Source organism: Bos javanicus, chromosome 2 (assembly GCF_032452875.1).
Source record: "Bos javanicus breed banteng chromosome 2, ARS-OSU_banteng_1.0, whole genome shotgun sequence".
NCBI classification, from domain to species: domain Eukaryota; kingdom Metazoa; phylum Chordata; class Mammalia; order Artiodactyla; family Bovidae; genus Bos; species Bos javanicus.
The window spans coordinates 100,170,915-100,198,190 of record NC_083869.1 but is presented as its reverse complement, the minus strand read 5'-3'; the positions used below and the strand labels follow the sequence as shown (position 1 = coordinate 100,198,190).

Below are 27,276 nucleotides of genomic sequence, written 5' to 3'. Positions count from 1 at the left end.
TCTGTCTCACACCACTAAGGTTAATTTGCCTCTTGCTTTAGATTTTTACACAAAAGCTACTTTCCCAGTGAGGTCTTCCATATACCACCCTATTTAAAATTTCAACCCCATATTCCTCTTCTCTCATTTTTTCTCCTTAATATATTAAATATATTATACATCACTATATCATACTATATAATGTGTGTATATATCTCTATTTTTGTCTGTCTCCCAGAGGTAAGCTTCTTCTGGCAAGAATAGGGGAGTTATTTGTTCACTTTTGTATATTCTCTGCCTGGCACATTGTAGAGATGCTCAGTTAATTACTTATATAAAATTATTTATATAAATAACTTATACAGTGAAATAAAATAACTTTCTGTGAAATAATGTATATACAATTATAGTGTTATTAGTCTTCTGTTATTAATATAATACCATTAGTATGATTAGCTGATACATTAACAAAAAAGTTTACCAAGAATTAGTCTATAGAAAACCAATAATTTTAACTGATACTTAACTGGTTATCTTGTTTTAAAAATGCCTATTTTATGTTTCAGAATCAGATTTCTGATATAGATCTAGCCTACAGTGATGTCAGCCTTATTAATATTATCTTATTACATTTATTTGTATGATAGTGTTAAGATGAATTTAATACATTTATTTAAATATTTCAGCATCAAAACATATCCTCAGTGCATAGCATATGTGTGGTATGTAGAAAGTCCTCTATGTATTTATTGAATGAATGAATGTAGACTTAATAAATAATTATTTTTGATAAACCAAAGAAAATTAATATCACTGATAAAAGCACTACCATTTTTTCAGTAAAATTAAATGCTCATTTAAATGAAGAGAGGTAGAATTAAGTAAAGTATTTATTTAGGTGAGTTTATCAAATTTCAAATGCAATTTATAGTCCAATTCTAGCTTTGTAGCCAAATTAGTATTCATTTCACAAATATTTTTTGAGTGCTTTTATCACTGTCTAGAATATAGAATGAATAAGGTTGTCTTTCCTTTATGGTCTTTCTCTTCTCAATCTTCCACTTGCTTTCTCTCTGCTTCACACACGGAAGGACACATATGCAAACATATCTACATATAAATGCCAACAAAACAGAAAGATAATAAGGATGTATGATCTTTAGCATATGGTACATACGACAGTTTCACAAAAGAGTCAAACCCTCAGACCATTCCTTTCTGGACAGCAAGTCAAAATATCAGGAGATAATGTAGGCTGGTCTGGCATAGTGTTAGAGATAAAATGATTAATGTGTAATAAAAACTATTCCCTTTAGATGAATTTAAATGAATTCATCTAAAGGGAATTTAGATGAATTCCCTTTAGATGAATTTTAAAATAATAGAATGTGCTTTGAAAACTCTGATTTACATTTTTTATGAAGGAAATACTTTGGCATGGTTATCTTCTGAATGAAGCAATATTGCTGTAAAAAGATTAGAAATAAAAAATCTAATTTTAGGCAATTAAAAGTCCTATATGTTTCTCATCATTTCTGAAAATATTTATCAAGTAAATCAATGGTCAACAAAATCAAACCTGGATACACCTTATTACAATCCAGAATGCTATGTAGAGAAGCACAGGCTCCACTTAACAGGTTAATTCAGCCCAAGCTGTGTTAGAATTGGGGCTAAAATAAACACTTCCCAAATATGTTAAAATATTCTAATATATTTAGAGCAGACTTCATGTGAAGAGGAAAACAGCATGCTCCACTGATTTTTATGTGTTTTTAAAGGTAATTTAACATAGTTATGGTTGCATGCTAATATGTTCATAGGAAAGAAGGAAAATAATCAACAAATATGGGGTAATTAAACATCAGGGGAAGTTATAAAAGAAGGAAAACTTGGATAATTAAATTTTAAATGAACTTCCTCAATATCCAATTGATGAATTCTGAGAAAAGAGAAATGAAATGTGTTTGCATCTGAACTATTGTTAGTTTTCCTTCTGGCCTGATTTCAAAGGAATTGACATTTTTGCAAATTCTTCCTGGAAACATTGACAAGTGCTACTTTCCAACTAAAAACAGATACTACCCTCTTGACTGATTGATTCCTTGGGCTAAGTTTATAAAATCACTCTGGAACAGACCATATTTAACACTTTCTAATTATAGGTTTGTTGAATGCTAATTAATTAGTCATTTGATACCAGTAGTTAGTACCCCTCAATTGCTCAAGTGAAAATATTTCTTTTTGGACCTTTCTACAGAGGAAATGCACTATTCCCTTTTTGGAGGAGCATTCCAAAATTAATTTTTAAAATTAATCAGTAATTCAAAATTAATTTTGAATTTGAGTTGCTTCTAACTTCACCAAACTCCTTTTGACCAACAAGTATTGCAAAGTTGCTAGTCAGTGGTCTGATTAGCACTGTTATTATATGTATTAGGCAAAACACATTTAAGCCAGACAGTGTTCCAAACTCTTTAGTTTAAACCTCACAGTAATTTTACAGTGTATGTACTAGTACAAACTTTAATGCAACTTTCATATTAAGTAGCACTGAAACATTCATACTTTAAACAAAAATAACCAAATAGTTTTAATAGTTTTTCCATTTAACTTTCTGAAAAAAATTTCACAGAAACTTTCATTTAAAGACTTTCAGATGGATAAGATTAAACATTTTTCTAAAGATATATTTAGAATCAAATACTAGAGGAGACTTTAGCAGTTTAAATATATGACTTTTCCTATTTTTCTACATATTCCTTTTCCCTTATGTGCGTTAATGTGATTTGTTAATGTGCCACAGAGTGTATCTGTACAGGTGAATCTACCCAGTAAAATTAAATAGATCTTTTTGATTATATGTAAAGTAGAAGCCCTTCTTCCACTTTGTTAAACTGAGACCATCACCAGTTCTGAGGTGAAATTAATGTTTTATCATCATTAGCTGCCATGGCCTTTAGAAGCATTTTAAAAAAGGAAAGTCCAGATAATTGAGCATATCCAGTAAATTCATTGTTTTGTTAAAAATTCTTCAGTTTCAGTAATCTACTACTTTAACATGATTGCACATAGTTTAACTACATGAATTTCTGTTTGAGTCTGTCCTAATGTCAATAATATCTTATTTCACAAAATGTGATATATGGATACAATGTACTATTTAGTCTTGAAAAGGAATCACATTCTGACACATGCTTCAAACAGATGCATCTTGAAGACATTATGCTAGGTGAAATAAGCCAGTCACAAAATGACAAATATTGTATGATTCACTAATATGAGATACCTAGAACAGTCAAATTCATAGAGACAGAAATATTGAATTGGCCAAAAAAAAATGTTTGTTTGAGATTTTCCATATCTTATGGAAAACCCAAGTAAACTTTTTGGCTAACCCAATAGTATGGTAATTGCCAGAGACTGAGGCAGGGAAAATGGAGTTGTTGTTTAATGGGTATATACTGTCAGTTTGGGGCTTCCCTGGTGGCTCAGATGGTAAAGAAACTGCCTGCAGTGCAGGAGATTCAGGTTCAGTCTGTGGGTAAGGAAGATTCCCTGGATAAAGGAATGAATACCCACTGCAATATTCTTGCCTGGAAAATTCCATGGACAGAAGAGCCTGGCAGGCTACAGTCCATGGATTTGCAGAGTCAGACAGGACTGAGCAACGGACATGAAATGTCAGCTTAGGAAGGTGAAGAACTTCTGGAGATGGATGGTGGTGATGATTTCAGAACGATGAAAATGTACTTAATTCCCCTGAACTGTACACCAAAAAAAAAAAAAGTTAAAATGATCAATTTTATGTTATGTTTTGCCACAGTAAAATATCTTAAGTATTAAAAGAAGCAGACCGTTTTCCAAAAGGTAATAGTTAACTACCTTCAATCAAGCTCAGTAGTGTAATGAGAATTTTTCCATTTAGTAAGGAATTTTTTCAATGAATTAAGCATTCTTATATGATCATTCCTTCTATAAATTATGATATATTACTATGATCTGGATCTATTTGCTCAACTATTCACAGGACTTCACTTATCAAATGTCTTAACCATTAAGCAACTTTATACTTTGAATCCAGAAGGCACCTATCTTAAATAGGTGAAAATAAAAATTAAATAGCTTATCCATCAACTTTCTATTTTCTCACTTTTAAGATATGGTTTTTATGAGTGAAATATGTATAATGTTAAGTATGCATTTGTTTTTTATTTTTATTTTATATATAAATTTTCATGAAAACAATTAGGAGCTTATGGATTATGCTTGTATCGTATAAAAACTATGCTTTAGAGAACTTGTTATCTACTATAACTGCTTCTGTTTTTTGCTAAATTAGGAAGCCCAAAATTATTTGCATATTTAATGAAAACCACAAGTATCTTTTGAAAGCTCTGTGTGTTAATATTTAGTTAATTTAATATTGATAATATCCTTATTTAAAAATTTGTAAAAAAAAAGTGGAACTTTGACTATCTGACTTATTATATGGTTAAATATTAATGGGCTTCCCTGGTGGCTCAGATGGTAAAGAATCTGACTGCAGTGCAGGAGACCTGGGTTCAATCCCTGGATCAGAATGATCCCTTGGAGAAGGGAGTGGCTACCCACTCCAGTATTCTTGCCTGGAGAATTCCATAGATAGCGGGTCCTGGTGGGCTATAGTCTATGGGATCTCAAAGAGTCAGACACAGCTGAGTGACTAACACTATTAATATCAGGATAATAAGTAATATTTTTCAAGCCTTTTTTTTTTCTGAATCTGAAGATATTTCTTTATTTGGTTTTCTTAGAATGTGGCCCCTTTGGAACTGTCAGCTGTCCAAGACAACTTACAAATGAAAACTCTTGCTATTCAAAAATACTTTAAAGCACTGGCAAGCTGATATTTTAAAGGAAGGTCAAAAACAAAGTTATACTACCAAATTGGTTATTTATTCTGGCAAGTGACCACTCTAGTAATACCTACAATTAAATAATATTTGTTACAGTTAATGGTAAATTTTATGCCATAATTTTTACATACTATATAAAAGCTTAAAATTTTTATTCGAATTGTACTGCAATGTAACATGCTGCATTATTTTAGCTTTTCAAAATAATGTGTGGGCAAACTCTCGACTTCCTGTACTAAATTTTTAATACACTTTCATTTTAGTACATCACAATAAATATGGTTCCTGTGTGTGAAATACAAAGTTTTTTAATATTAATAATTGAGTCTTTATCCCCTGAAATCCTAAACATTTTCTTTTCCATATAGCTAAATAAATGAAAGTATACCATTTTGATATTCTTTTTGAGAAGCGTCACTTTTAAAATCTGACTATGAAGGCTTAAAAGCCTTCAGATATGCCAGCAAGAATATAATTTAGATTATTGTTCTTTAATTATTATATTAATTTTGAAAAGAGCTGTCTCAGAAGATCATCATTTTAATTTCCCAGTCGCATGTAACAATTAGATCTGTACAATTATGACTTAAACAGTGAACATTCTGAATAGGATAATGTATTATTAAGCAACAGCTAACAGGTTGTATGATCCTAATGATCAAGCCTGGTTGTATTGTCAGCACATATTTAACACAAATGGTATATTGTTACATTAGGGGAACAGTGATGTGTGACACAGTATTATCTCTGGACAGAGTAGCCTAGTTTAATGCTCCAGTCATTTAAAGGACAGAAAATTGTTTTTTTTTTTGGCTTTTGTATTCATTAAAGATAAATCCTGGGCTGCCTATGGGCCAAAATAAAACAGAATCTTTTTGAAAGGAAACAAAATGTGTATATATAAGTTATTTCTCTTCACCTCTCTCATAAAATTATTTCTCCTTCCTAACACCTATGTTTCACAATTTAACTTTGTTCTTTTCTGTTCATCTTGTAGATTTGTGCTGATAAATCTTCAACATTTTTTTTTAGTTTTTGTTACTTTTCATGACTATAAAATGTTAATAAGATTTATATTTTATTAGCATTTATGCTGCCAATGCAGGAGACATCTTAAATTCTAATTTAATGCACCTTTAAAGTCCTTTTTATTAGCCTGTTAATTCCCAGCCACACTGTTTTATTGAATTGTGCATTAGTGCCGTAGTCAAAACAATGGTATGGATCTCAAATTATAAGGAAAATACTATCTCTACTAGTTGGATAAACTACACACTCAACAGTTGTGAAAGTCTACTATATAAACATTATGGGTTCCTTAAAGTTGTAACAGTAATTGCATAGCTTTTATTTGGTATTATAGATCAAGAATTACTCATATATGTATACCTAGGTAAGATAGTTAAAAGTAAGACAGTTATTATTAAAATTCTTAAACTCTGTTTTAAATATGGATTTTATTGTATAGTTTCAGAAACATATGTGCCTAGAAATCTAGATTTATATTATGTAATAGCCCTACTTCCTTAAGAACTACAATCATGATCTAAGAGTTCTAATATATTTCACATGAATGATAACTTTTGTATTTAGTCTAATGTAATAAGGAAATGTGTATTTATTATACTCAAAGGCCAACCTGATTTTAGTATTTCTCCAAAACAGAGCACATGAATCATTTTCTGCCTTTTTATTAGATTCCAGTGTATGAACTAGCAGATGTCAAGTTAGAGAAGACTGGGGAAACTGTCCACTTCTAATTAAATACTGAACATCTCCCCCACCATTTTTATTTGCATTTCCCCAAATGGGAAAGCAGATGGCATCACTTGAGTCTATATCGTGACAACCACCTTTTAAAATTTCTGCTGAGAGGGAAAAATGGGGACAATGCCAATTCAGCCGTTATAGCTCATTCTCATAATGGACAAGATGGCAAATTAGTTGGGAGGGAGTTAAAGCACCCTGAGGTATAAATATAAGCCCTCTTCATTGCTACTGCACCAGTCCAGCCATATCCAGACCCTGGGAGAAAAACATGTGGGTCTTGCTTTATTTTGTACATAGCAGGAGCTGGCAGTAAAGTTACACGTAAAATAGATTTCCAACGTTTTCCCTGTCGTTAATTGTAATTTTCCAAGGTTTCCTCTGTGACAGAGTTTACAAAAGGGAGCTTTAGTAAAACTATCATTAGTTTCATGGATCAATATGATTTAGGGAATATAAAACAACTTTAGTTGTTTAAAAATAGAAAGTATCAGAGGGTGTCCCCCTGCTCCCCATGGATATCAAATAATGGTATTGATCGGTCTACAGTGTAACTGTGAAAAATGTTCAGATTCAGGTGGACTAGCTGGGAATACAAATAAAGCCACTCTACCAAGAATGGTACTGTGTGGTTCCTGAGAGACCTCCTCAGTATCCCACTGTGAATCCTTCTCTAAAAGATGTGGCCTCTGTCTATCATAAGACTATGAAAGATAAGAAAAGGCTTAAAACCAGAGGTGTTATTGTTCTGTTTTCTTTTTCCTATTTATTCTCTTTTCCTATATTTTTCACCATTTGTCCAATGACGTTTTTTAGGTAATTCTGAGAAAATGTAATATTAAAATGCAAAAATCTTATGTGGAAAGCCATGTAAAATAAATACAGACTGAAATATAATCTCCACATAAATGTGATGGTAGTGTGATTACAATATTTAGAGGAAAGAAAATTGAAAAACTAAATAGTTGTGAAATCAAGAAATTTTTGCCCTCAATGCACAAATTGATACAAAGGATGAACAAAGTTCTATTGCAATTAAGAATAATGCCTCACACAACTAGTCTATCTTGATTTTAAAGACTGAATATTAGACTTAGAATTATGATGAGGGAAATAAAAAAAGAATACAAATACCTATAAAAAAAGGTTGTAAAATTTTCTGTTTCTCAATGTGCTTTATATATATATATATGTGTGTGTGTGTGTTTAATAATATTTAAAGAGACTGATTTGCAATGCAGAAAAATAAGGTGATTCCTTAACCAGTGGATAAGCATCATCTAGGGAAATAGTTGAAAATACAAGTTATTGAGCTGACCTACAGAATCATAAAATGGGGGATAAGATTCAGCAATCTGTATTGTAATGTTTTCTACATGAGTCTTATGTATTCTAAAGTTTGAGAATCACTTCATTAGCCCCCTTTTTCCCCACTGAAGCTATATTCACAAGTGAAATTGTATACTTACTAGTAAATTGTTAGCTTTACAGGGATATATTTTAATTTAATTTTTAAAAATGTTCTTAGTCCTGTATGGATTGGTATTCTGATCCTTAAGGAAGGGTAGTGTAATTTAATGAAACTTGCCAAATAAACCTAATTCAGATGTGTTTGTATATTTTATACATTACTGAGCCTACATAAAATTTTTAATGTAATTTTGAAAATGTGTGTAGAATGAATGAAACCAGGTTTGCTTTCTTAATTTCTAAAACTTTGTTTTGCTGTGAAATAGATTATATTTGATAAAAATATGATATACTTTACTTATCCAAAATATTTTTTTATTTAAGATATAAGTTTGTAGTGTTAGGATATGAAATTGGTTAAGTGAGTTTCTTTTCACAGGTTTCAGTGTCTAAGTTTTACTTGGTTAACATTGACTTTATGGGCTCCAGTGTACACTGCAAAGGAACAGATGGTTGTGTAAATATTCTTTAAAATCTAACTTGACTTAACCATAGGCTTGACTAACTTGACTGTTAACCATAGGCCCCAGGTTTTTAAAAGGTATAACCTATCCAAGAAAGTTACAGCATTTAAATGAATATCCAGTGAAATTTGTGGCTCTGGATAATAATCACATATTTGAAATTTTAAAATCTTTCTAGTTCAATAAATAAGACTTTTTAGAATACATAGTTATCAATGGCTGAAAAAGAATAGCATACAAGAATTTCCGCTTAGAAAGTAGTTATTCCTACAAATATTTTGTTAGGTTGTGTCTATATAGACTACCACCAAAAAAAAATGCTTTCAAAGATATATTCCAACATGATGAATATTATAGCTAAAATAGTTTTACTAGCAATAAAAATGATCTGACAACATAACTGGTTTACATCTTTTGGTTTTTATCAAGATGTTTTTAACTTGTCAATGTCAAATTTTAAAGTGTTAGCAGGTATAGTATGAGGGTTAGGAATTGCATTTGATCTAATCCTTTAAGGATACAGTAAACAAATTGATTTGAACATTTGCATTTTAATAGAAAATACTTGGATATTCAGGGTAAAAGACTTACAATGAGAGAAGAAACTGCTTTCCTCCAACTAAATTACCGTAGGAACACTTATTTTTTCTTAATATTTTGTAGTGTATATCATGTGCCTGTAATGTATTTAGTGTACTGTACTAGGGACTTAATGAAATATAAACTTGTTTATAAATTGGGATATTGAAGATTCTTATTACTGAGTCTGATATGCCACTCTTGATAAATAAACTTGCAAGTATATATCAAGAATGGAAAAAATAATGATAATAACTTGAAATATGCAGGGGATTTGGAGACTTTTTACAGTTTTTATTTGCAGTAATGGGAAAAAGAGGTTGACAGGGCCCTTGAAATAAAATGAGACTAGTGATAGTTAAGGGTGGGAAGGATAAGCAGAAGACATGACAGGAGTAGGGATCTGGATATTGGGGAATAAAAGAGAACAATAATTTACTCAACTGACTCTAGGAATGATGAATTTAGAAGCCACTAATAATTTCAAATAATAAAATAATCATATTAAGGGGGGAGGGAAAATAGAATAGCCCCACAGTATCATGAATTACATAACATATATGGAAAATAATCTGTTTATGTACCTTCAGCTCTCACTTAATACTTGACACACATTTAATAGGCATCCACCCATATGTCAAGAATAGTGATAGGTATTGAATCTCCTCATCTAGCTTATGTTTTAACAGCAAGGACAATGGATACATTGCAAATATGAAAGTATGGAAGACTATATCAAATAACATTCACCTAGTTAGAGCAGCCAGGAAGGATGATTATCCAGAAGAACCATACTTGAGCGCAAGAAAAACAAAACAGAACAAAACAAAACTCTTGTTCTAGGTGAAAAGAAACAGCTAGATGAAATGGGATTCAAACCTTTTCAACAAGGGAAAAAGTGGCATTAAACTAAAGAGGCGGGCAGAAAGCAAATTGTCTTTGTAATAAAGGTCATGTTCACTAAACAATGAGAGATATTTGGAGAAGTTTATGTAGGAGAGTGACAGCTAGCTTTTCAAGTTACAGAAAGCATTTTGGCTGCAAAGAGATCAAACTGGAGGAAAAATGGTGTAGGGCAAAATATTCATTTAGGAGTCTGTATAGTGCAAGCTAATGCAATAGTTACAGTTGAAATAGTGATGAGGGGAGGAGAGGGAGAAAGAGAGACAGAGACAAGGAGAACTAAGAGATATTTGCAAGCAAGAATTGCCAGGATTGTGATTTGACATGATGCATGGCTGTGCATCTCTGACCTGATAAACTGTGTTGCCTGTGGCTCTGTTCACCAAGATAGGAATTTCTAGAGCTGTGTGTATGTATGTGTGTGGTGGGGGGCGGCGGGGGGGGGGGAGGTGCTGGGGGATCGTCAGTTCAGACTTGAAGGTTTTTCTTTCTAGCATCTGTGAGATATCGCAAGGGTATATCACTAAAGAATGTTATAAGATTGAAATTAGATGTCTTATTTCAGAAAGTTGTTGACTGTCAATATGCTAAAATTAGACTTTAATGAGTGGGAACATATTGCCATGTATCAGAAAATTAGGAGCTCTCAGTCACATTATTTGTATTTCATAATGTCACTTCTAATATTTCACCATGAAGATCACTCATGCCTCTGAGAATAATCTGTATCTGCCTTTGCATTATTATTTGTTCTACAACACTGGCTTACAGCCCTGAAAGAAACTCATGATATTATCGCAAGTTGGACTCACTTAAAAGCCTCTTCTCTGGAATTGCATGCTATTAATTCAACAAAATAGTAACAGATTGAGAATTACAATTGCAGATTGAGAACACAATTTTAAAATTGTGTTTTTTTTAAAAAAAATTTAACAGCTTAAGACTGTTATTCAGGTTTTCAGATTTATTTTGGTATTTTTGAACATGAGGTACTTCAGTGATTCCATATTGTGGGATTATTTGTTAACAAGACAAAAAAATAATATTTTTTTCTGGTTGAAATCTTTAATTTGAGAAACTGCCATCCCCCTGCTGGTAATTGTGTTTCAGTAGTTTAACTAATGGTTTCTATATGATCAATGGTTTCTATATGATCAATAATGATCAAATGTTTTATATAGTTTTAAAGCATAGAACAATCATGATTCTGCAACCTGGAGTTTGGGAATGCCTGGTCTAGATGGTGTAATTTTAAACGATGTTCCTCTGTTTCCCTTGTAAACATTTGGGTCAAGTGCACTCCAAGTATTTTATGGTCTTAAGGGTTCAGGCTCTGAGTAATATCTAAAATCTGATCTTAGAAAGAATAATTCAAGTCTTAAAATTACATGTTTAAATTTTTAAGGGAGAAATGTTATTTTAAAAAAGATAGACAAATCTAAAACTCTTTTTCATTGTTTTCACAAGATATGAAAAGGAACAAAGGCAAAGACAAGTCTGGGAAATTCTTATTTCTTAAAAGAACCACTAACATGTAAAGAAGTAACAAACATTTTGACATGTATTCTTTAGTTGCATATCTCTATCATTCAGTATTGTTCTTTTGAATATGTGTTGATTTAGAAAAAAATGCACCAAATAGCTCCTTGGATTTACTCCTACATTTTTGTTGGCTTATTATTCTTTGAATTTTCAGTTTACTTTGCTTAAAGAAAGAGCAGAGGGAAAGGAGACTTACTGAAGACCATTAGGAAAAGGAATATAGTTAGTCTCTTGCTCCAGGGTGAGAAGGTTGAGTAAAATTTGATTAAAATCAGGTCAGGAACTATTTAGTGAGCTTAAAGAAGAACCTGATTTATAGGTTGTCTCTTCATACCTGCACTTGTTTGTTTTAATTGTCTTTACCAGTGAAATAAATAAAAATAAATGAGCTAAGTCAGATAAATACATATGCAGTTTGACGGAAGGATTAGATGGAGTAGCTAACACTATTGACTAACTAAATCAGGCAGAATGGTTAAACCAGTTTGTAGGCATACACATCATTATGAGAGCAGCCAAGAACTACGATTGCTTAACAAAGATGGCACAAGGTAGTTAGCCATATGTTTGAAATGATTTAAGTGAAGATTGCCAGAAGCAGAAATGGACTAAATGACCTCTGGAGGCACTTTTCCAGTCCTATTTTTCTCATTTAATCTAATTTTAATTTTTAAATCTATATGAAGGATACGAACACATTTTATTTCAAAATGCCTTGGGTTTTGTTTAGGTGACAGACAATTAAAAGGAGAGAATTTCTTGCAAGCAAACACTTGAATTCAGTGCTAACATAGCTGTTTTGATCAACACCAATTACTTTTAAGTTGTAGGGTAATTAAATTTACTGTTTAAAATATTCATTAGACAACTGCCTAAGAAAGTTTTATGTATTTATTTGCACTTTTAGAACAATGAAACATATTTATAAAATATTGAAATATGTACTTTATATGCACAAAGAGAAATAAAACTCTCCCAAAATATGCCTATAATTTGTAAGCTAAACTTCTTTCTTCCCCTCTCTGTCCTCAGTACCTAGTCTAAGGCTGAGAAAAAAAGTTTACCTGATTTTCATTTCACTTATATCCCCTTCTAGCCAAATTTCTCTTCGGTTCTGTTACTGCTTGCTTTTCCTCCATCCACTCAGAAGTAAGATTAGTCCTATTTTCCCAGCAATTTAAACTGAATCCTATTTAAGGTCTCCCAAAATATTCCACCTTTATGACAGTGACCACTGTGAGTTATTCTGAGCTGGTTGTTGCTCTGGGAGAGATCTGAAGTACTTATGTTTTAAAAGATTAAAAAAATATATCTTTAGAAGGTATTTATATTTTAAAGAAACATGATTTCCAAATAGCCAAAAAAGTGAAAACCTCAGTTAAAATTGTAGCCTTCAAGTGACTTCAAGTGGGTAAGGCTCTCTTTTGTCTGAGTCCTATGGAACACTTTCTCAGAGAACAAGTAACTGAGATCTGATGCATGTGGGCATTCATATATGTACATGTATGTGTGTGAACAGACTGTACCATGGGTGAAGGTTGTACTGGATTGGTCCTTGTAAATCCTCACGTGTGAATCCAGGAGACTAAATGGTAAAAACTTTGCTGTGAAATTAATCTTAAGAAAGGCAAATGAAATTGATTAGTGAGCCTGATAATGAATAAAGCAGAATTAATTTGGAGACATTTATGAAAATGTTATGGATTTTCAATATCACTTTTAAAATTACAATGCTAGTTTCAAAACTATCTGAAATTATAAGGTAAAATTCATTGCATGGGAAATTCCCTGAAGGCCCAGTGGTTAGGACTCATGAGTTTCACTGTGGGGGCCTTGGTTCATTCCCTGGTTGGGAACTAAGATCCCACAAGCCACGTGGGATGGCCAAGAAAAGAAAAAAAAAAAAAAGCTGCAATGGGATTGGATGATTGCTAAAACAGATAAAAACAAACAAACAAAAGCACCTGATTCATTTGTCCTCAATCTCTTAAACTGTTAGTGAGCATTTGCCAGGTGCTCCAAACTGTGATAGGATAGACATTGTTTGTGCTTGACAGTGACAGGGAGGTGTTAGGAATAATGAATTTAGGAAGATATATAAGGCATAACACTTGCCTACTGGAATTCACACTTTGTTAGTGAAATGACACTAATATAACTAAACAAAATCTAATGAATTCAAAACCTTATATACATAACTATTATAATATGTGATACAGTTCTCAGTGTCTGGAGTTAGAGGTGCAAAAGTGGTAATTAATGATGGTTGAAATAGTCAAGAAAATAAGATCTTCAACTGGGCCTTTGAAAGTGGTGAAGTTAAAATATGATAGGGAAAAGAGGACCAGGTCATTGCAGGAAAGGATCAGAGTTAAACAAAGTTCTGGAAATGAGAATTAGCCCCAGGCAATAGCAGAGTACACCAAGAACCATGCTCCTTGATTCAGTCCATTTCTTACTCCATGACGCATAAAATGTTTTATTTAATTTTAAAATGTTCGGTCCACTAATGACCTAAGGCAGGAGAAAAGCAGTTATCAAAATTGCTAGTGATGTGTATGGTCACTTCATAAATATGATTTAATGATTTTGAAAACAGACAGAATAGAAACAGCATGCTGAAAGCAATAATAAGGCACTTTTCAAACGTGTCAGGTTCTTAAATCATAAATCCAAAATGAAATAGAGTGGACTTTTCTCTGATGGTTAATCTGTAAAAATATCTTTGGAAAAATACAGGAGTAGCTTATTTTCTGATCGTTCTTGACTAGTAATAGTAAAATTATGCATAAGTGAATTTTATGGTCACTTGGCTTTGGAGATTCTCCTGTTGAAATAATTTCAGTTTCTTTGTCCTGAAAGAATGCTCTTTTATTCTTATATAATGAAAATTTAAAATCTTGTATAGTCTACTTTTATAAACTAAAAATCTAGCAAAACTTGCTCTCCATTTTACAGTATTTCAATGCATTTGCATTGAAATTTAAGGGTATAGGAAACATGATGATAGCAATCAAATTCCTTTAAAAACCCAAGATAATCTTTGTTTGTAAAGTGAAGTTCAAATCCAGTTTGTTTTCTGTTATCTAATTTAGTTATATCTCATCTTAAATTTCATAACCAAACTAGTTTTTGCTGTATATATATATACACACATCTTCAATAATATTGTTGAGCCAATAACTGTGATGTTACCTACTAATTTAGAGTTACATAGCAAGTTATCCAGACTGTTAGTAATTCAGTCCACTCTTTCTAATATGCAATATTTGCATTAAGTCATAATCCTACTGCAGTTTAAACTGTATGACAATGAAATTGTAATCCTTTACCTTTCATATCTTGCATATGTTATGTACTTACAGGAAGAAATAAAACAAAAATGTTAAAAACAAATATTTTGCTTATTTGTTCTTATTACAACCTGAGGTGTCTATGCTATTGCAGAGGGTTTTTTTACGACCTCCTATACTATCAGTCGGAGAAGACAATGGCACCCCACTCCAGTACTCTTGCCTGGAAAATCCCATGGATGGAGGAGCCTGGTAGACTGCAATCCATGGGGTCGCAAAGAGTCAGAAACGACTGAGCGACTTCACTTTTCACTTCACTTTTCACTTTCATGCATTGGAGAAGGAAATTGCAACCCGCTCCAGTGTTCTTGCCTTGAGAATCCCAGGGATGGGGGAGCCTGGTGGGCTGCCGTCTATGGGGTCCCACAGAGTCGGAAACGACTGAAGTGACTTAGCAGCATACTATCAGTCAGTTCAGTTCAGGCACTCAGTCATGCCCGACTCTTTGCAACCCCATGCAATGAAGCATGCCAGGCTTCCCTGTCCATCACCAACTCCCAGAGCCTACTAGAAATCATCTCCATCACATCACATCAGATAGATGCCATCCAAGTATCTAATCCTCTGTTGTCCCCTTCTCCTCCCGCCTTCAGTCTTGCCCAGCATCAGGGTCTTTTTCAGTGAGTCAGTTCTTCGCATTGAGTGGCTAAAGTATTGGAGTTTCAGCTTCAGCATCAGTTGTTCCAATGAATATCAGGACTGATTTCCTTTTGGATGGATTGGTTGGATCTCCTTTCAGTCCAAGGGACTCTCAAGAGTCTTCTTCAATACCACAGTTCAGATGCATCAATATTTCAGTGCTCAGCTTTCTTTATAGTCCAACTCTCACATCCATACATGACTATTGGAAAAACCATAGCTTTGACTAGATAGATCTTTGTTGGCAAAGTAATGTCTCTGTTTTTTAATATGCTGTCTAGATTGATCATAGCTTTTCATCTAAGGAGCAAACGTATTTTAGTTTCATGGCTGCAGTTACCATCTCTAGTGATTTTGGAGCCCAGAAAAATAGCCTCTCACTGTTTCCATTGTTTCCCCATCTATTTGCCATGAAGTGATTGAGCTGGATGCCATGATCTTAGTTTTCTGAATGTTGAGTTTTAAGCCAGCTTTTTCACTCTCCTCTTTCACATCGTCAAGAGGCTCCTTAGTTCTTTTTTGCTTTCTGCCATAAGGGTGGTGTCATCTGCAGATCTGAGGTTATTGATATTTCTCCTGGCAATATTGGTTCCAGCTTATGCTTCATCCAGCATGATGTACTCTGCATATAAGTTAAATAGGCATGGTGACAATATACAGCCTTGACATACTCCTTTCCTGCCTTGGAACCAGTCTGTTGTTCCATGTCCTATTCTAACTGTTGCTTCTTGACCTGCGTACAGATTTCTCAGGAGGCATGATAGGTTGTCTGGTATTCCCATCTCTTTAAGAATTTTCCACAGTTTGTTATGATCCACACAGTCAAAGGCTTTGACTATACTATATTGTATCCTATCTTATACTATACTACATAACCTATACTATAACATTTCTAAAAGGCTTTTATTATAAAACTTTAAATTATTATAAAATTTTTATTATAAAACTTTATATCAAACCTAAAATATCATCTTAACAAATGTCTAATAAGTTATTTGACCTCTAGGGGATGACAGAGGATGAGATGGTTGGATGGCATCACCAACTCGATGGTTATGAGTTTGAGTAATCTCTGGGAGTTGGTGCTGGACAGGGAAGCTTGGTGTACTGCAGTGCTCCAGTGAACTGAAGAAATTCTAATTGAATTGTTTTTCATTTAGATTTTGTCTATATCATTTTGAACAAATGTCTAAGTTGTGTGGTCAAGGTTTCAAATAATGATCACCAGTGTTAACAAAAGCTTTCCCCTCTTAATAATTTACTAGGTAGGAACATTTATTTTTGAAATCAATAAGAAATAAACAAACACAGCACAACTTTTCCCTCGACAAAGATTATGTATAGTCTATTCAAAATTAGAACAAAAATGGCCATTTTACACAGAGGTGTACACAGAGGTGGGCTTATAAGAGGTTCTCCAAAATCAAACCACAGCCAACAAACCTGGTTTCTATCACATACTGCTTTCCAACGTGTAAACACTTTTATCCAAGATCCATTTTAAGCTACCACCCTAATGTCATTTAAGGTGGAGTTAGGAAGAGAAACTCAAAAGCTGTGCAAATGCATTCTTGCAAACCACACAAGAAATATGCTCAACCTCTCTAATACAAAATACAAATTAAAACAGGAGTAGAAAGAAGCATTTTTCACCTATAATCCTGACAAAGATGAGTGTACATGCTCTTTGTTGCAGCATTTAAAACTCTATAAGTTTTATCCAAAGAAAATAATAGGACAAATTAAAAAAGTGTGAATACTAGCACGCTCATTATAGCATTATTCATAATAGTGCAGAATTGGATATAAATTTTTATAAATTGCTGTTGTTCAGTCGCTAAGTTGTTTTTGACTCTTGGCGATCCCGTGAACTGTAGCACACCAGTTTCCTCTATCCTCCATTATCTCCCAGAGTTTGCTCAAATTCATGTACATTGAGTCAATGATATTATCTAACCATCTCATCCTCTTCTGCCCCTTCTCTTTTTGCCTTCAGTCTTTCCCAGCATCATTTTCCAATGAGTTAACTCTTTGCATCAGGTGGCCAAAATATGGGAGCTTCAGTTTCAGCTTTGACAACAATCCTTCCAGTGAGTATTCAGGGTTGATTTCCTTTGAGATTGGTTTGGTCTCCTTTAGATCGAGCCTTTATAAATAGAATGAATGAAGAAGCAGTATATAAAAGTGGTCAGAGATGAATGCTTTGGAGTGATATCACTTGTGTTTACAGTCCCAGTAATTAATGTATGACTTTGTTCAAGTTATTTGACTTTTCTGTGCTTCCTTCCTCACAATTAACATGGGAACAATTCTAGTGCTGATTTCATGGTGCTGTTGTATGAACTGAATGAGATAATAGGTGTTATGGATTTAAAATATTCCTATCATGTCATGAGTATTTGGGTATGTTAACCATTATCAATATTATGGTATATCCATTTAAGGTTTGTTTTATTTGGCATCAGTCTATAATTATAGGCCAGACATTAAAATATGGTAAGGATACAACATGAATAATTGCTGATCTTGTTCTGCTAGTGTTTTTCACAACATATTAGTTTTCTCACAAAAATATTTCTAGCCTGTGTAGAGGGAACAGATGCATTAACCGTGATATTCTTTGAAAGTAAATTCCCTTTACAGAAAGAGGGAAATGTGAAGAACTGAATAGATCTCTCCTTACCCCTGAGGAGCCTGAAGCCTCATGAATGTTGATTCTAACTGGATATTGAGTCTCTTTCTTTTATAGGTCTTTTCATAAAACTCTCTCCTAGTTCATTAAATCATTAAATGAATCTACCAGGTATTAGTTTTGATTTTTATTAATTGTGACTTGTTTTTCATTATGAGGTAACTGTCAGTCGTGAAACATAAATGCTGCACACTGGAACAAAAGCGTATTTCTGCTGAATGAAGGTAGAACTGTGTAGTGTAAGTTGAAATTCTGGGTGATAACCTTATGTATATTATTAGTGATAACAATATGTTATTTTTCAGAGTCAGTATGATTTTAGCAAAATTATTTACAGGCTTTCAAGAGTAACTGATAAACATGTTTGCATTTTGCATAATGCTCTATGTTATTTAATTTTGTGTTTCATGTATTAACCTTTCAAAAATGCATACATATGTTTATATGTATATATGGTATATGTCGTATTTAATATCTATCACCAACCTGACAGAAAAGAATACATTTCTGGTAGCTATTTTATGTGGGCAGTGGTGAATATTTGAAAAGCAGAAAGGCAAGTCATAGAAAACCAAGTTTTAAGCTTTATCATAAATCATGTCATGTCATATGGGAGCAGTCTAGATATGTGGTCAAAAACACAGATGGTCTAGAGAAAGATTCCCTGGATTCCAGTTCTGACTCTGGTACCTATATAACTTCAGGCAAGTTTGTTAACCACTCTAGTTCTCAGAGTAATCATCTGTAAAATTGAGGCAACTGTGCTTCTTTCATAGGGTTATTGTGAGAATTAAATTATTTATTTCATGTGAAGCATGAGAGACAATTTATTATCATAAAAGTAACACATACAAGTAAGCCTGGTGTGCTGCAGTCCATGGGGTCACAAAGAGCTGGACAAGACTGAGTGACTGAACTGAACCGAATACATATTAGTTTTTATAATGAAGTTGGGGCTTCCCAGGTGGCATTAGTGGTAATAAATCTGCCTGCAAGTGCAGGAGACCTAAGAAACTCAGGGTTCTATCTCTGGGTTTGGAAGATCCCCTGGAGGAGGGCATGGCAACCCTCTCCAGCTTTCTTGCCTGGAGAGTCCCATGGACAGAGGAGCATGGCAGGCTACCTTCCATAGAGTTGCAAAGCGTTGGACATGACTGAAAGGATTTAGCACGCATGCATAATGAAGTTATTAGAAGGAGCTGAACAATAAAAAGGTGTGATTATTCTGCTGATTATTAGAAAGCTCCTCAGCGAACATACAGTAAATGTTCCTAGGAGTATGTACAAAACATCTTGAAATGAAGCAGAAAATGTTGTAATTAAAAACATACACGGGCAAATAATAAATCTGCAGTGTGCCAACTGTGAGATAAAGAATTGGTGACAATAAAAATATGTTCTAGAGGATATTTCATCCTGTGTTTTAGGAATTTCCCACTGGAAATATAAATGGCATAATATTTTGTTACTGGCTAATAGGGCTTTAGCAGAGAGTAGGAAATTTGTGATGGGATGATCTACGAATATAAAACTGTCATGTGGAATACAATGATTTTAAAAGCAAATGAGATGGGAGATTACATCTGGGCAGAAAAGGAGGGAAAACTATTGCCTATGCAAAGTCTTGAGAAGAATGTTCGCAGTCTAAGTGGACTTGTTTCTGAGATCATGTATCCACTATGGTTATAATTTTAAAGCCCTGAGATGATCCAGGTGTTTCACTCACCAGCCATCTGTCCAAGAAAAAATATGCTTATCTCGAATTGACAGGATATCACATGTATTTAGTGAAGTTTATCTTCATAGTCGGTCCAGAATAAATAAAAGAGCAGTGTAGCTCCTGTGAGAATATATTATGTGCCTCAATATTTGGTCCATTATATCACAGGCAGATGTTACCTTTTGATACCTAACAGGAAACTTTTTGATCAGCAAAATCAATTCCTTTGGGGTACACTGTCATCACCACCATTCCCTCTCAAAGGGAACTACACGGCTTTATGCTTCCATTTTTCAGGTATAACATTTTATATTAATATATATGTTAACATGAAATGGGCTTCCCTGGTAGCTCAGTGATAAAGAATCTGCCAGTAGTGCAGGAGGTGCAGGAGATTTGGCTTTGACCCCGGGGTCAGGAATATCCCCTGGAGAAGGGCATGGAAACCCACCTAGTATTCTTGCCTGGAGAATCCCATGGACAGAGGAGCCTGACAGGCTACAGTCCATAGGGTCGCAAAGAGTCAGACATGACTAAAGTGACTGAGCACAAATATACATAAAATAATTTTATCTCAGTGGTCTACTTTTCTAGATGCCATTCACAAGATTTATTTCTTATTACTTGTATTACATTTATATGTCACATTTATAACATTAGCATCACTCTGTGAAGAGTTTTCTCAATCTTAAGAAAAATAAATATTTTGAGAAATGTGTGTGGGTAATGGATACTATTCTCTGTAATGCAACTGGATCAACATAATGGAATATTTCATCAGAATGTTTGTTTATAATTTGTCCTTTTTCCATAGAGAGGAGCTTTCTAGCTCAAATATCTATCATCTTTGATTTATGGAAACTTGACTTGAAATAATTCACACTTACATCCATATTAGCACTTGTAAACAGCAACTCACAGATTAACATAAGTCATCATTTATTTCTGAGGAAATGAATCTAGGCACAAATGAAGCCCCAGGGCCATCAACTTGATCTCTAATTCCCAATGCCATCAGTTAAGTTTTCAGTTCAGTTCTGTCACTCAGTCATGTCCTACTCTTTGCGACCCCATGAATCGCAGCACACCAGGCTTCCCTGTCCACCACCAACTCCCGGAGTTCACACAGACTCATGTGCATTGAGTCGGTGATGCCATCCAGCCATCTCATCCTCTGTCCTCCCCTTCTCCTTCTGCCCCCAATCCCTCCCAGCATCAGAGTCTTTTCCAATGAGTCAACTCTTCGCATGAGGTGGCCAAAGTATTGGAGTGTCATCCTCAGCATCAGTCCTTCCAATGAACACCCAGGACTGGTCTCCTTCAGAATGGACTGGCTGGATCTCCTTGCAGTCCAAGAGACACTCAAGAGTCTTCTCCAACACCACAGTTCAAAAGCATAAATTCTTCTGCGCTCAGCTTTCTTCACAGTCCAACTCTCGCATCCATACATGACCACTGGAAAAACCATAGCCTTGACTAGATGGACCTTTGTTGGCAAAGTAATATCTCTGCTTTTGAATATGCTATCTTGGTTGGTCATAGCTTTTCTTCCAAGGAGTAAGTGTCTTTTAATTTCAGCCCATGGTAAATCTTTTCCACTTTTATGTTAATATACTTCTTTGTTACACCTTTCTCCTAGAATTTGTCTACTCTGTCCTTTTAGACTGTTCTTTTTGTTTGTTGTTTGTTTGTACATCTTTTTCTCTCTAACTTTAGAATAGACTTCCCAGGTGGCTCAGTGGTAAAGAATCTGCCAGCCAAATGCAGGAGATGTGGGTTTGATCCCTGGGTTGGGAAGATCCCCTCTGGAGGAGGAAATAGTAACTCCAGTATTCTTGCCTGGGAAATCCCACGGACAGAGGAGCCTGGTGGGCTACAGTCCATGGGGTCTCAGAGTTGGCCATGCCGGAGCACACTCAAACACAATTTTACAATATAATGTTCCTAAACGTAAGAACTATGGCCTACTCTTTATTCTTTTGCTTTGTTTTTTTTTTAACCACCTTCAATGCTTAGTTTTTCTTATGACATAAACATTCTTAGGGTGATTAATATATATCCATTCTTCTAGATTTTAGGTCTGAGATTATTTGATCTGCTTAGCACTCTCTATCCCCAGTATCTAGCGCAGTGTCTGGCACATTTGTGAATGGATGAAAGAGTAAATAAACAAGTGGCTGGTGTATTGTAAAGTCCAAATAATTGATAAACTTCATAAACAGTTTTTAAAACTCAGAGTGAAAGTCTGGCATAAGCTTATGTTAAGGGAAATGGGAGTAGAGAATGGCTGATATTTTTTAATGTGACGCATTACCCAAATTTGACATAGCATTGGGTAAATAAAAAGAAACCTGCCCTACACTATGAAATCTCAGGTTATTTCAAAATCATTATCATTGTATTAAATCTGCTAAGTGAATCTTGATTCAGCATTGTAAGTTTTGATTTAATTATTATGGTTTGATTCATAGTTCTTAGCAGGGTTATGGTATAATAGGCAGTAGACCGAGAAATTTTGAAGAAAGCTGGGAAAAAAGATACTATATTTTTTATTATAGGGATTTCTTGAGAATAATGTAATTAATATTTTATCAGAGTTTCCTATTAAAAATTTTTAATCTTACCAAAAAAGCCTGTAGTTCTTACATGGTGGTTGCAAGTAGACTGAGGATATACAAATATGAAAACGAACATGTTATGATTTTTACAAATGAAATATGTCATATTAACCATAATACTTATGACTATCGTCATTAAATTTGAAGTGTTGCATCTCACCAGTGGAATAAAATGAGCTTCATTCATTTGACATTTATTGCCTATCTATTATCTGCCAGTCACGATCCTATCTGCTGGTGATAAGTTAACATAAATGTGAAAGAACATTGTTTTTAGCATTGAAAGTGAGAAAGTGAATACTTCTGTCTGTTACATTAGGGTAAACTTCTATGCACAATATGGTAACATTTACACTGGATCTTGAAGAAATAGTAAGAATCATCCAGAGAAAAAGGGACTAACATTCCTGGCAGACAAATAGCAAATGCAAAGCCATACACATAAAGGAAAAAAAAAAAAAAAGAATTTGTTTTTTAGAAGTTTTAGGTAAGTAAGATTTAACTGCAATTCTGAATATTTGATTGGGATGGTAAGAGATGAACCTAGAGAAAGACATATTTGTACCAAATTGTGAAGGGCTTTGCACTCTGTGCTAAGGATTCTATAATTTGTCCCTAGTCAGCAGGAGCAATGTAAACGTTTTTAAATAAGAGAGGGTGAACATTTGGAGGTTCTGTTTATTCCTTTTTCCCACCGGAATTTGAACCCACTGAAGCATGTACTCAGGATAAAGATCAAAATTATTATGAGATTTAATGTATGGACAAAATGACTTCCTAAAACTTTACCCCAGAATTAGTCTTATTCCTCCACAAAAAAATGATCAGGCCTCTTCTTTCAGAAAGAAATTTCAAATACTGCATGGAGAAATCCCCAATACTGAAGAAAGGCCCATTTGTGAAAGACAGAAGAAAAAGCTGAGTTTTCTTACTTTATTCCGTCCAAACTCCTCATCAATAAATTATTCCACCCTTGCTGGGAAGGGGACGACACTTTAACTTTTGCTGGGAGGTGTCCATGTGGAAACATAAGGCCAGAGAATTAGATGCCCTCTCCTAACAAATACAGAATGGATAATGGTGAAACCAACACAATACATTAAAAAAAAAAAAAAATCCTGAAGCAGCAAGCTGTCAGGACAGAGAGGAAGAGTGCATATAAAAGACCTTGGTGTAGTAGAATTGAAAGTGCTTAGTGGCAGGTTGGAGAAGGCAATGGCAACCCACTCCAGTACTCTTGCCTGGAAAATCCCATGGATGGAGGGGCCTGGTAGGCTGCAGTCCATGGGGTCGCTAAGAGTCAGACACGACTGAGCGACTTCACTTTCACTTTTCACTTTCATGCATTGGAGAAGGAAATGGCAACCCACTCCAGTGTTCTTGCCTGGAGAATCCCAGGGACAGGGGAGCCTGGTGGGCTGCTGTCTCTGGGGTCGCACAGAGTTGGACACAACTGAAGCGACTTAGCAGCAGCAGCAGCAGTGGCAGGTTGGAAGGCAGAGGGGAGAAATGTGAAAAGTGCACATTAGTGTGGAAGAAGATAAAGATGATCACTCAGTGTGCACACTGGCCCTCCAAAGAGATGTGAAGTTTGTTGACCAAGCTGTAAAATATAGGCAAAAGAGCAGACTGAAGCACAGAGGACAGAAAAATTGCGTTTCGAATAAGAAAATATTTCTGAACTTAGACTTGAGGCCCAGGACTGCAAATTTGAGAATCACTGGAATGCAGATTTTGACCTGGAATTTGATAAGTTCACGGAGGGGGAGGAAAAGAAAAGATAATTTAGGACAAATCTGAAGAATAGTGGCATTTAAGGGGCAAGGGAAATCATTCAGGAAACAAGATTGAGAGAGAGAGAAAAAATAGAGAAGTATAATACGAATCAGGAGAGCATATTTCCTGTGGGAAAAAAGTGTATTTTCAGGGAGAAATTGGTGATCAACAGTATTTTGTTTCAAAAAGTGAAGAGAGACTGAATTCTGTAAAACATCTGGGATGTCAGTTAAGCTTATCCATGAGAATAACTTAAGTATTAAAGAAAAACAAAATGCACACACAGGTATTGCTTTCTATCCAGGAAGATAAATAGGTAGATGATGATATAAGTTTACTGAGATAGCTATTGCAAGTATCAAACAGTATGTTCCTATTCATAGGCTAAACTTCTTAGGAAAGCAAAAATCTGTATTTGAAAAAAAAATGGTATTTGCCTAAAAGTGTGATGAAAAAGTTTATTCAAGTCATCCTTTTTTTTTTTTTTAAGTGATTTTACTGTGATATTTTTGTCAATTTAGAATTAAAATAAAATTATTGTAATCCTCTTGAAATAAGTTTTTTTAACATATGCATATATTTGAGTTATATGAGCACATGTATTTTACATTATTGTATATAAATTTGTATGTTCTTGAAAGAGAAAGAAACTGTTCTTTGTGGAAGAACTGTAGTATGTGAATGCTAAAAAGGTAAAGTATAAAATTAAAAAATGATCTAACTGAATAACTTTGATTTAAAGCTATTGAATAAGTAGCAACATTTAATTAAGCAGAAATTATATGTATATAAATATTCTTACTCTTATGACACACAGAATCTTTCCCTTTTTTCTCCTGGGAATGTGATGCATAATCCCTGAGCAGTTCACCCTTCCCAACTGTTGCTGCTGTGACCAAAAGTATATTCAGGGGAGTATTTGGAAAGGACTGGGGGAAACTGGGGGCTTCCCAGGTGGCTCACTGGGTAAAAAATCCACCTGCAATTCAAGAGACGCAGGAGTTAGTTGTGGGTTTGATTCCTGGATTGGTAAGATCCCCTAGAGGAGGAAATGGCAACCCACTCCAGTATTCTTGCCAGGAAATCCCATGGACAGAGAAGCCTGATGGGGTACAGTCCATGGGGTTGCAGAGTCAGACATAACTGAAGTGACTGAGAACATAGACATGCATGCCCAAGGGAAACATGGCTTTAGAAGATAAAACAGTCCCTCTGCAAAGATCAACTAGCAGAAATGTGCCCCTGTTCAAACAGTAATGTGCCCACACATGTGGTCTTTGTATCCTACATTCATCGAGTAGAATGGCTAGCATAGGTCTTCCAAGAGGAATCACATATAACAGATAAGAATTTCCTAAGTAACATGTTTATCATGCTTTCCAGAGTGTCATGCTTTTTTTTTTTTTTTTTTTACTGAAAGTAAATGTAAGTGAATGTTTATTGAGTGACGTTGTTTCATATACAGTTGGTCCTTGGAAATTTGACCCTTTTCTAAAATAGTTCTATCTGTTGGTGTATCTGTCTAAACTTGTATATGTCAGTCCTCATGAATAGTGAATAGTAGTGAAGTCGCTCAGTCGTGTCTGACTCTTTGCGACCACATGGACTGTAGCCTACCAGGCTCCTCTGTCCATGCGATTTCCCAGGCAATAGTCCTGGAGTGGATTGCCATTTCCTTCTCCAGGGGATCTTCCCAACCCAGGGATCGAACCCGGGTCTCCCGCATTGTAGACAGACGCTTTACCATCTGAGCCACCAGGGAAGTCCATGAGTCCTCATGACTATTGTTTATAAGAGGAATTTGAGGAAAATTCTTAAAAGACTGATCAGATATAAAAACTAGAGACTGTCCACAAAAACAAACATCTTTCATAACTGACTAAAGCCATGGCTACCACATTAAATAGCAAAATATTTAGTAGACATGAAAATCCAAAAATATAAAATTTTAAAGTAGTCAAGTCATAGAACTCCTCTTCCTCCTTTCCTCTGAAAAATTTCTCAAGAATGTCCTTAACATACATGTCTCCCTCAAATTTTTATCTGTACCTGCAGTTTTCTGTTAGTTAAGCTACAGCAGGAATCTGTCTAATGGTAGACCTTTAACTGAGACAGACAGTTAATGGGAACAGTAGCAGCCCTGAGGTGTGTTTATACAGTCAGACTCACTGCCTCTACTCCTGTGATATATGAACTACTTCAGGAAGTTTCCCAGCTGTTTCAGTGGATAAATCATGGCAGTAGGAGCTCATATTTAACCTTCACTGTACTGGCTTGATACTTTGTAGTCCTTTTTTTTTCTTTAAATCTCTTTGGCTATCTGGAAGAGATTTCTTATAGGCATTATTTTCTCCCTCAGCCCCCTCCCACTTCCTTTCTGCCAGATCAGAGAAACTCTGAGACCCTTCTTATGATTTGCCTTCATGTCTGTCAGAAAAAAAAAAAAAAAAGATTCAACACTACTAGAGTTCAATTGGTTTATAGGTTCATTCCATGACTTTAAAGCAAGATAGTTTTGTGTAGGTGCATTCAATGGAAGTCTCTGTTACATAGTAGCCATTATTACATAGCTGATATTTTCTACAGTTTTAGGCAATGGCAACCCACTCCAGTACTCTTGCGTGGAAAATCCCATGGACGGAGGGGCCTGGTAGGCTGCAGTCCATGGGGTTGTGAAGAGTTGGACATGACTGAGAGACTTCACTTTCACTTTTCACTTTCTTTCATTTGAGAAGGAAATGGCAACCCACTCCAGTGTTCTTTCCAGGAGAATCCCAGGGATGGTGGAGCCTGGTGGGCTGCTGTCTGTGGGGCTGCACAGAGTTGGACACGACTGAAGCGACCTAGCAACAGCAGCAGCATACATTTTTGTAAAC

At 34.7% G+C, this 27,276-nt stretch overlaps 1 protein-coding gene across 6 annotated transcripts in view; it reads left to right on the top strand.

Moving 5' to 3' along the window:
- The window catches only part of ERBB4 (erb-b2 receptor tyrosine kinase 4), a 1,283,620-nt gene that overhangs the window by 409,388 nt on the left and 846,956 nt on the right, over positions 1-27,276 (top strand). The window lies entirely within an intron of this gene.